The sequence below is a fragment of the Dipodomys merriami genome, unplaced genomic scaffold, assembly GCF_024711535.1.
Source record: "Dipodomys merriami isolate MVZ:Mamm:240054 unplaced genomic scaffold, mDipMer1.0.p SCAF_35, whole genome shotgun sequence".
Taxonomy (NCBI): domain Eukaryota; kingdom Metazoa; phylum Chordata; class Mammalia; order Rodentia; family Heteromyidae; genus Dipodomys; species Dipodomys merriami.
The window spans coordinates 13014207-13024632 of NW_027205048.1; positions in this window are offsets into that span (position 1 = coordinate 13014207).

Consider the following 10426-nt stretch of genomic DNA (forward strand, 5'->3'; position numbering starts at 1 on the left):
AGTGTTGATGGCGGGGAAAATGGCCGGCCATTTCCTGGTCCACTGGGCCCACAGAGGATTAACATAGAGCAAGTGGGAGGCTCCATCCATCTTCTGTGTTCTTCATTGCCAGCAGCAAGGTGGATTCGGCACCTAACCTTTGAATCCATGAAGGATAATGCCCCAAATGCTCCTGAGGAGGCCGGCGGCCAGCTCGGATGGGGTGGCCAGCGCACAGGACTGCGGCCCCACCAGGTCTAGTCCACTCCAGCTGCACTTTACTGAGTGCTTGGGCAATGGCAGACCCCAGGAGGAACAAGGAGAGCCGGGGGCCTGGCCTCTGTGTGTGCACATTGCTCATTGCAATGTGCATTGCACATGCACATTGCTCATGGCTGATGCAACCTGGGTCCTGGTTTTCTCTGATCTCATTCACAGGGCCTTTGAGCTCCAGCTCCATGGCTGCATTTGCGGATGCTCTGGCCAACCAGTCCTTCCCTTCTTCCCTAGGTCAGGGGAACGAACTCGTTCTCACAACCAGCTTCACGGCTCCTCTAGGCTCTGCCCCGATGCCCGGTATCTTGGTTGCCTTCTCTGTTCTGTCTGTGGTGTCTCCCCTTTGCTCAGGAGGAGCAGTCACTCAGGGTTTGATTCCTGTGTTTCCTGGAGGTCACATACCACTGCAGGCTGGGTTGGAAGGAAGAACACTTGGAGGAAGGAAAAGGGGACGAGGATGAAAAGAGACTATATAGCCCAGCATGAACATCTCCTAAGATCTGGCTTCAGAAGCTTGGGTCTCTGCCCTGTAAATGGATGGATTTAGTGTAGGGCTCAAATTGAGCTGTCTGGGAGTTACAGGCCAGGCAGGACGGTGGTCTATACCAAAGAGTTTTGACCACCACACCAGGGCCTCAGTTACAAGATTTTATTTATAATTTGCCCAGTATAATTTCTGGTTTGCTTTTTTTTTTCATGGTAGTAGGGATTAAATCCAAGGTGCATGGCAGGCAAGTGTTCTATCACTTGAGCCAGGCTTCCCATCCTTTTGTATGTAGTTTATTTTTGAGGTAGAGTCTCATTAATTTTGTCTGGACTGGCCTCCAAATCATAATCATCCTGCCCTTTGCTTCCTCAGTAACTGAGATTTTAATCATGTCCCTCCACACCAGCTCCATCATGCTGGCTTTTAATAATCAAGGTGATCTCAGAGGCACAAGAGAGTCATTGAAGGTCCAGCTTTCATGTTTGTGGTTTAGAAAAAACTGAAGAATAAAGGGAAAAGAGGCAAAAGAACACCTTAATGAGCCCAAGTCAGTCTGTCTTGAAGACATTTCTCTCCCCCCCACCCCCGGCATTAAATCTGGGCTAAATCTTGATAAGAGAAAGGAATCATGTTTAGTCAAGTGTGGTTATACTGCATGCCTACAATCACAACACTTGAAATAGACACAGGAAACATTCAAGTTTGAGATCAACCTGAGATACTGCTCAAAAATTAACTAGATGAAAGGAATAATTTATTTTGTTAGGTTGATAGATGTTGTGGGTATATAAAAATGTTCTCTTCCAGAGGTGCATCATAAATTATACAGCGGTAGCATACCACGACATCTGTAAGTAATTTTGAATTACTCGGGATAAACAGATATGGCAAAATGTTAACAACTATTAAATCCATGTGATGGGCATATTTGCATACCCATTGCTTTAGCCTCTTCATCTTTCTTTACACTTGAATTCTTTTTAATAAAAATTCTCAGTTTTGCTTTTTTTAGTTTAAAAATCTTTTAAATCTTTACTAAGTGTTCAGATTAGTCATTGAGGAAATAAACTATAGTAAGGTATCTTTGTGGTTGGATGAAGAACGAAATCTAAGATTGACCATACTAAGTGTCCACAGATGTGTTACAATAGTGACTGCTTATAAGATTGTAAATTGACTTGAATGCCTTAGAAAATATGTTACTGAGATCTGTGTAAGATGAACAGGCCATAAGCCCTCAGCAATTTCACTCTGAGGATATATCCGGCAGAGATGAGTGCCTATGTTTATCCTAAGACATATAAGGCTGTCCCTAGATCTGGGAGTGGTACTACAGTACATGCCTGAAAGTTTAGCACCCAGGATCCTGAGGCAGAAAGACCTTGAGTTCAAGGCCAGACCAAGAAGGAGAGAAGGAGGGAGGGAAGGAAGGAAGGAAGGAAGGAAGGAGGGAAGGAAGGAAGGAGGGAGGGAGGGAGGGACAAGTTTTTTTTTAACATTAATAACATCAAATTAGAAACAAGTCCAGGTCATCAACAGGTGGATGGGATGCTCTTGTAGGCTAACTTTCTGCATGTCAGTTTCAATGAATCTCATGAACATAATGAACAAAAGAAACCAACAAAAGAGAATGTATGACATGACACAACTGTTGTAGTCCAGCAGCAGATGACACAAGTAATTCACAGAAAAGTACAGTTTTGCTTTTTAATTTCCAAAGAAGATATTACCCATAATCCTTGCCTAACAACATTTTCTTTCTTCTTCCTGGCCACACCTTGAAGAAAAGGGAGACTAGTGATTCTTGCCTGTAATCCTACTCAGGAGGCTAGGGTCTAGAGGATCCCAGTTCAAAGCCAGCCTGGGCAGAAAAGTCTACAAGACTCCATCTCCAATTAGCAAAATGCCAAGTTGGAGATGTGACTCAAGTGGTAGGGCACCAGCCATGAGCAAGAAAGTATGTATGAGTAAATGTCTATGAGCGGGTATGGTGTGAGACTCTAAGTGTAAGCCCCCTACAGAAAGAAAAGAGGGAGCAAAAGAAGGGAGGTTGAGGGGAGAGAAGAGGGGAGGAGAAGAGTAGAGAAGAGAAAAATAAATCAAAAGAAAAATAAGTTAGGAGAAGTAACCTTTTGGTGGGACACACTGATGCCTAGGGACAATTGAGTTCTCCCAGTGGGGAAGGAGTGAAGGACAGACATCAGACCCGCACCTACAGCCCCTGCCTAGCGTTGGCAACTCTCCATGGCAGTAGCCACAGTGCCCACCGCTCTGGTGTGCCATCTTTTTTTGGGGGTCCGGTCGTGGGGCCTGAACTCTGGGCCTGGGCACTGTCCCTCTCAGCTCTTCAGCTCAAGGCTAGTGCTCTACCACTTGAGCCACAGCGCCACTTCTGGCTTTTTTCTTTTTGCTTATATGGTGCTGAGGAATCTAACCCAGGGCATGCAAGGCAAACGCTCTACCACTGAGTCACCTTCCCAGCCCCTGGTGTGCCATCTTTGTTAGAACTGCTTCTCCTAGTCTTACCCGGGCTGTTGATAGGATTTCTATCCTTAGTGCAATGATTAGACACAGTCAACCTCCTCACCCAAGGGTAGATGTTGAGAGGAGACTTGTTGAGCCCCACTCTGGGCCTTTCCCAGCTTGCCTGCCCTGTGTGAGCACTGCCAGGGAATACTCCATCTCTTAGAGATAGGGACATTTCTGAAGGAGCCCGGCTCCCTCCCCCCTCATGGAGATAGGTTGGAATTTCCCTGCTCACTGTGTTGCCAGAAAATCCTTTAACAGAAAGCTACATTCTGAGCCCTTGTCCTAGTAAAATTCCTGAGTCTCTTTCTTTAGTTCTGCCTCAGTGTCCTGCTTGTCAACTAACCATGAGTTGACAGTACCAGTGTTCAGTATCACAAGACTTTGGAGCCCTGGATAAACACACACTTTGGAGCCCTGGATAAATGCGTACTTGGCTTGATGCATAGCAGGCCTACTGTGAAGATTTGGAGTGTGGAGCAACTAGGAGAGAGTAGCTGCTCTGGTCCATCAGTGATAAATGGATATGATGTGGTATATCCATTCAGTGATCTATTATTTTGCCATCCAGAAGAATGAAGTATGGATTCATGTTGCAACATAGATGGCATTAGGTTAAGTCAAAGGAGCCAAACCCAAAAAAATCATGTACTGTTTTATCCAGCTTTACCTGAAATGTCCAGTAAGGGCAAATCTGCAGAGACAGAAGATATAGATTAGCAACTGCTTCAGATTAAGTGGAAGAATTATGAAAGATAGGAAATGATTGCCAATGAGTATGGAATGGCAATAATAATGATAATAATAATAATAATAACAATAATAGGATGCTTCGTCTCACCTATCTGCAAATACCTAAAACATCCATTAGATTGTAAATACTGATTGATTGATTGATTGATTAAACTGAGAACCAAACTCATAGCCTTGCACATGCTAGGTAAGGGCTCTGCCAATCCAGGCCTCAAACTGTGCATTTAAATGAATTAATCGCACAGTATAAGAGCTAATATACTGATAAAGTACTTTTTACACAAGGAAGCAACAACAAAGCAGTCAGAAAATAGGAGCCATTTGTATATACCATGACAGGGTCATCAATATTGACTTTGTGAAGTGCCAGACTCTGTGGGTGCCCACCAGGGCCTCAGCCATAACCAGCCTGGAAGATATCCAGCACGGGTGGCAATTCCAGGAGCTGAGTCCAACTGGAGGGGTGGGGTGGGGAGGTGGTAAAGAGTCCTGCCTGGTTCTCACCAAGCAGCGAATGGTTTGAGCTAATGCACCTCCACTTACATATATTGATTTTACCTCCCTCTGCTCCCAGAGCTAGATCTATGAGCCAGAAGAAAGGAAAAAGGAGTTCAGGTTTAAACTCTTATCACTAAAGTGAGTCTCCCTCTACATTAAAAAAACTATCCAGACCCTGTGGCAGGAATGGGCTCTGTTCTTGGGACATAAATTTGTGTGTGTGGGAAAAAGACTTATTGGTGAATTTCGCAGTATTTTTCGTTGAACTGGCAGTTGCTAACCATTACACCAGTATTTATTTGATTCTTAAAGAGTACAAAACCATGGGCCACAAATAAAGAAGATGGAGTAATAGTTTGTGGCTGGGCCACTAGCTTTAAACTTGAAATGAAGTGTCCAGTTTTGAGTTACTGTGTCCAACCACCATTTGTACAGTTTGAAAAGTGGGGGCATTTTTCCAAGCTGTCAGTGTGGCTCTAGTTCATTCTCATGAATGATATCGCTGAAGGAGCAGTTGCTCTACTGTGAGCCCCTCACTCATGACCAGAATATATTAAATGTATTAATCTGGGCCTCCCGGCGTAATTTAGGAAGGCTCTCTATTTGACACATTCCTGTACATCCTTGCTTTATTGCTGGCTCTGGCAGGTAGCAATGTCTCAAAAGTCTCGCTCCTGAATGAAGTTAAAATTACATGTCACCCAATAGCATATGCAGTTTGGTGGCTTATTTTGCTGTCAAAATTACCACCCTGCAACAACATGAGACGTTAATGGGGACGTAGCATGATTTACGTGGCCACTTCTGGGTTGGATAGTGAGGGAAGACTCCAACATTCAAGTTGGCCACGTGCTTGGGAAAGCCAGGGCTGCCGCTTCCCTCTGCTAGGTCTTTAATACCCAAACGTGGGAGGTGAAAATGAGAAGTATTGGGGATAACTAGCCAAATAATTGGAATGCTTATTTCAAGTCTCGGTGGGAAGGGGGCAGGAATGTCCATTTCAAACGGGTTGGTCCTCTACCAACAGACACAATTTCTAATCTGCTTCCCAATCAGGCTAGCAACTATTATCTGTTAAGCATGTGCCCAAGATTTAATGTAGAGATATCTAATCTTGAGGCTAATGGAAACAGCCTTGATTTACAATTTGATGCGATATTATTCTACCCTGCCTAGCCCAAGCCTTTGTAATGTTTACGGCATCTGGCATCAAAAAAAAGCCACAAAGCCAGGACATGTTTTTAATGACACTGTGGATAAGCCATCCAAGAAGAGGGTAAATGTGATTTTAAAACCACTTGGACTAGATACTCTGTCTGGATATTCATCCATCTTGTTTGCTTTGGATGTGTGGGTCTCCCCCACAACACACACACACAACTGAAATTATGTTTTTGACAGCATTTTGTGACTATACAATCTAGGTTGCATTCATTATTAGGTAGTCCTTATTATTATGTTCATTTTTGCTAATTTTTTTTTCCTGGTCATGGGGCCTGAACTCTGGGCGTGGGCGCTGTCCCTCAGCTCTTCGGCTCAAGGCTAGCACTCTACCACTTGAGCCACAGCGCCACTTCCGGCTTTTTTCTTTTTGCTTATTTGGTGCTGAGGAATCGAACCCAGGGCCTCAGGCATGCAAGGTAGTGCTCTACCACTGAGCCACCTTCCCAGCCCCATTTTTTTGCTAATTTTTAAAAGCAATAAAAATCACATTTTTGTGGACCTTGGATACTGTGTTTGCTATACCTCATCCAGGTTTCCAATGTTTCTATTTCTTTCTCCCCTCACCCCTGTGTGTGTGTGTGTGTGTGTATGTGTGTGTGTGTGCACGCGTGTGTGTGCTGGTGCTGGGACTTAAATTGAGAACCAGGGTGGGTGCTGTCTGTCCCTTAGCTTTTTCATCTACGGTTGGTGCTCTCTATCACTTGAGCCACAGCCCCACTTTTAGCTTTTTTTTTTTTTTTTTTTGGCCAGTCGTGGGGCTTGAACTCTAGGCTTGGGCTCTATCCCTGCATTCTTTAGCTCAAAGCGAGCACTCTACCACTTGAGCCACAGCTTCACTTCTGGTTTTTGAGTGGGTTATTGGAGATAAGAGTCTCATGGACTTTCCTGCCCAGGCTGGCTTTGAACCGTGATCCTCAGATCTCAGCCTCCCGAGTAGTTAGGATTACAGATTACAGGCGTGAGCCACTAGTGATCCATGTAAATTTCCCGTCTTTCTCTGAGAGTGCTTTTTGCTGGGCAAGCCCTCCACTGAGCCCCATTCCCTGTTTCCAGGCCAGAACAGCTCTTGGAGGGGAATCCTCCTTTTCCCCCCTGGTCCTACCTCCCCGTCACTCCCCACCCATGCACAAGGCCAGACATACTCTCCTTCTCTAGCCACCACCCTTCTTTATTTCTCTTTCTTTTAAATAAAAGTCCAGGGTTGCTGCTCTGGACTCTGGATTTTTCCAGTGCTTTGGGGAGATGGGGAGGTCTTCCGAGTGCAGGAGCAGAAGGCTCCACCTGCGGGTGTAGCAGGCTACAGGGATGGGAAAGCGCATTAATAATGGGCCCCTCAGCTGACCTCGACCCTCCCAGCCCGGGCTCTGCAGTCTGGCAGCTGCAGGAGAGTTTAAAGGGCAGCGCTCACCCCATCAGCCAGCGATCATTAATAATGTTTTCATCTGTGACAGTGACAAACCAGCAGTACTTGAAGAGAGTTTATTAAGGTCAGTCTATAAATAAGAATTAATTTTTTAAAAAAAAATGGGTTGACACAGATGAACAGACAGATGAATAAAGTGATTGGGCCAAACAATAAATATAAAGGTAGACAAGGAGCTCAAGATCCAGCCTGGAGACGAGAGGCTTGGCCCACTGTGCCACCAGACCTGCTCCAAGTTTAGATCTCATGAAATGCTTCCAAACTTATACGTTTCCTGAATCTAAGCTCTGGATAATATTTTGTCATTTAATGCCTATTCTCTCTGCTGATAAAAAGAATTGCAGCCATTTCTCTATGTCAAGCCCATAACTGAGAGCTGGTAAAATTTAAATGTCTTGTCTATCCTCACGCTTGCATGCCGATGGCTTTACCCAGGAGCCTGACTGAGGCCTGTGGGTGAGCGACAGCTGTGCCTGGCTGATGAGCCAGTCCTGGACTCCTTGAACAAAGTAGAGGGGGCAGAGAGGAATGTCACAGATCACAAGTGTGTCTTCCTGCAGTTTGTTCCCATTATAGCCTAGAAGACAGAATTCTCTCATACAGATGTCCGTGTATGCATGCTTGTGTGTGTGCCTGAACTGGGGCTTGAACTCAGGGACACACTTGCTTAGCTGTTTCACTCAAGGCTGATGCTCTGCCACTTGAGTCCCAGCTCCACTTCCAGCTTCTGTTGGTCTATGAAAAGTAAGAATCTCATATATTTTTCTGCTCAGGCTGGCTTCGATCCTCAAATCTCGGCCTCTTGAGCAGCTAGAATTATAGGTGTGAGCCACTAGCACCCAGCAGATGATCCTTAGTAGTGTATTAAGGAATGGCTTTCTCTTTCTCTTTTGCATGAGTCAGCTTTTATGGTCTCACAAGAAGCCCTGCAGCACCTAGCAAACTTGCCATGGCAAGTGTGATGGCCTGCATGTAAAGACCTGTGGGGCACAGAGAGGCCGGGTGGCCTAATGTCACCACTCGGAGGAACAGAGCCTGTCACTGTGCACTAACTGTAGAGAAGAAAAACAGAAGAAGGCTGGCTAGGGATTCCAAGGACAGTACAGATATAGGACTCCTCTAGCATCTTAGTCACTAGTAATGTCTGCCAGCACAAAAGTTAACTTGCTCCAGTGATAATCAGAGGCATTATTGGCCCTACAGGGCAGTCAGGCCCTGTAGGTCCTTCTGCATCATTGGGGTACTAGGATTTGAGGGAAGATTATTGCTTTATTCCAGCTAAGAGAATAAATATTACTGTGTTTCCTCTTTGAGAAAGGATAATGGGCCTACTAGTATCCCTGGTAAATAATTCTCAGGCCACATCAACAACAAACTACAGTGGTCCAGTAAGGAATCAAGGAATGGCCAAGCTGGTAGATTCCCCTCTGTTAAGTCTCCCAAGACCCAGATTCAACCTGGAGGGCCTCGGAGTTCTTTAGGAAGACCTAAAGAAGGGGATCCTGCTATTTAGTCCAATTGACAGACATCTCATGATCATGATCTCCATGCCAGGCCTCAGCCGGGAAGGAACACGGGGCCGGCGTGTGACTATAAAATTGCATGGTGAGACGTCACTATGATGTTACTCTGCCATGAAGGACCTCTACTGGGGTGGGGGCAGGGAGGAGGAATTCAACACGGAGAGGCTTCACAGAGAAGGTGTCCCAGTGGAACGAAGCCTTGAAGGAGGGGTGGGAAATGTCACGGGGACAGGAAAAGGCATGCTGGGGGGTCATCAGGCTGAGCATATCCCACTAGGCGTTAATATGTTGAAACCTTCATCCCCTGGCACCTCAAAAATGAGACAGCATTTGCAAACAAGGTCTTCAGAGAGATAATTAACACAATACTTGTGGGGATCAACTTGAAAAGAAGAAAGGTCTATTTTGGCTCATAATGTTGGGACCAGCCCTATGGTGGGCAATCCATTGCTTTTGAGTCTGTGGTGAAGTGGCATTTATGGTAGAAGCCTATGGGGAGGAAGAAGCTCATTCACCTCATAGCCTAAGATTAAAACAACAACAACAACAGAAGAAGAGGAGGGGCCGAGGTCCCACTGTCCCTTCAAGGGCCAATGTCCTCTTCTAGGACCTGCCTTTTAAAGTTTCTACCACCCTCTAATAGCACCAAGCTGGAGACCAAGCCTTTAATGCATGAGCTCTGAGAGAACATTTCACATCTAAAATAGCAACTGTGTCTCTCTCTCATTCGCTCCCTTACTCTCTCGCTCACTACATAATGGGAATGAGAAACAATTCTACCCTGCTCACACTGCAGCTCATTCCCAAAGCTCAGAAAGGACCCTGTAAATACAGCCGATGCGTTAATGTCAGAGGGTGTCCACTGCTTTTAGTCTGGCCTGGGAACCACAGCAGCTGCCCTACAGGTAGCAGAATGTCATGTCTTTAAATCAGTCTTGTTATCCAAGGGGGGTGGAGGAGCCCAAATCACCCTCTCTCATACACCCCTCTCTCATCTGTTGTACCCAATTGGATGACAAACATGGAAGCCCCAGGAACACTGGCCTGAAAAAGCCCTGATAACTGAGATATATAGCTGAAGTGTCTTTTCCTTCAAAAGCTTGGGCCTCCTCCAATGCCTGCAACCCCCTGGGGGGAAGCTCCTGTGCACCTGGGAACTTTACTCCAGCAAAAGTACCCAGATGACACCACTCCTGGCCTCGTCCACAACAAAGCCCAGCATTGACAGCACAGCATGGACAAGAAAAGAGAGAAAGTGGAGAAACTGGGACCGGGTGGCCCATTCAGTAGACCTGGCAGGAATGGAGAGGCTGGCGAAGGGCAGGGGTCTCCTGGTAGTACTACTGCCTTTGTAGAGAAGAGTGCTTACATACTTCCCCCAGGAGTACTGGCTTAGAAGAACAGAGTACTCCATCACGGCCACTCACCCTGAAACAGCCAGGCAGCAACTTTAGCCAGAAAACAGAGTTGCAACCAGGCTGAGACACACACCTGTGCCAGCTGGGCCCCCTCTCTTGAGGTCCCTGGCTTACTGCCACCACTGCTGTCCTGACCCACCTTTTGTCACCTCATCTGGTTGGTGCTCTTCATTGGACTTTTGTGTGTCACCTCTTGTATCCTTGCTCATTGTAAATGCCTGGATAACTGAGGCTGCATACTCAGGCCTGCCCCAGAGAACACACTCAGGAAATAGCAAATGATGAATGAGTTAATGAATGACAGACACTCAAGACCCAC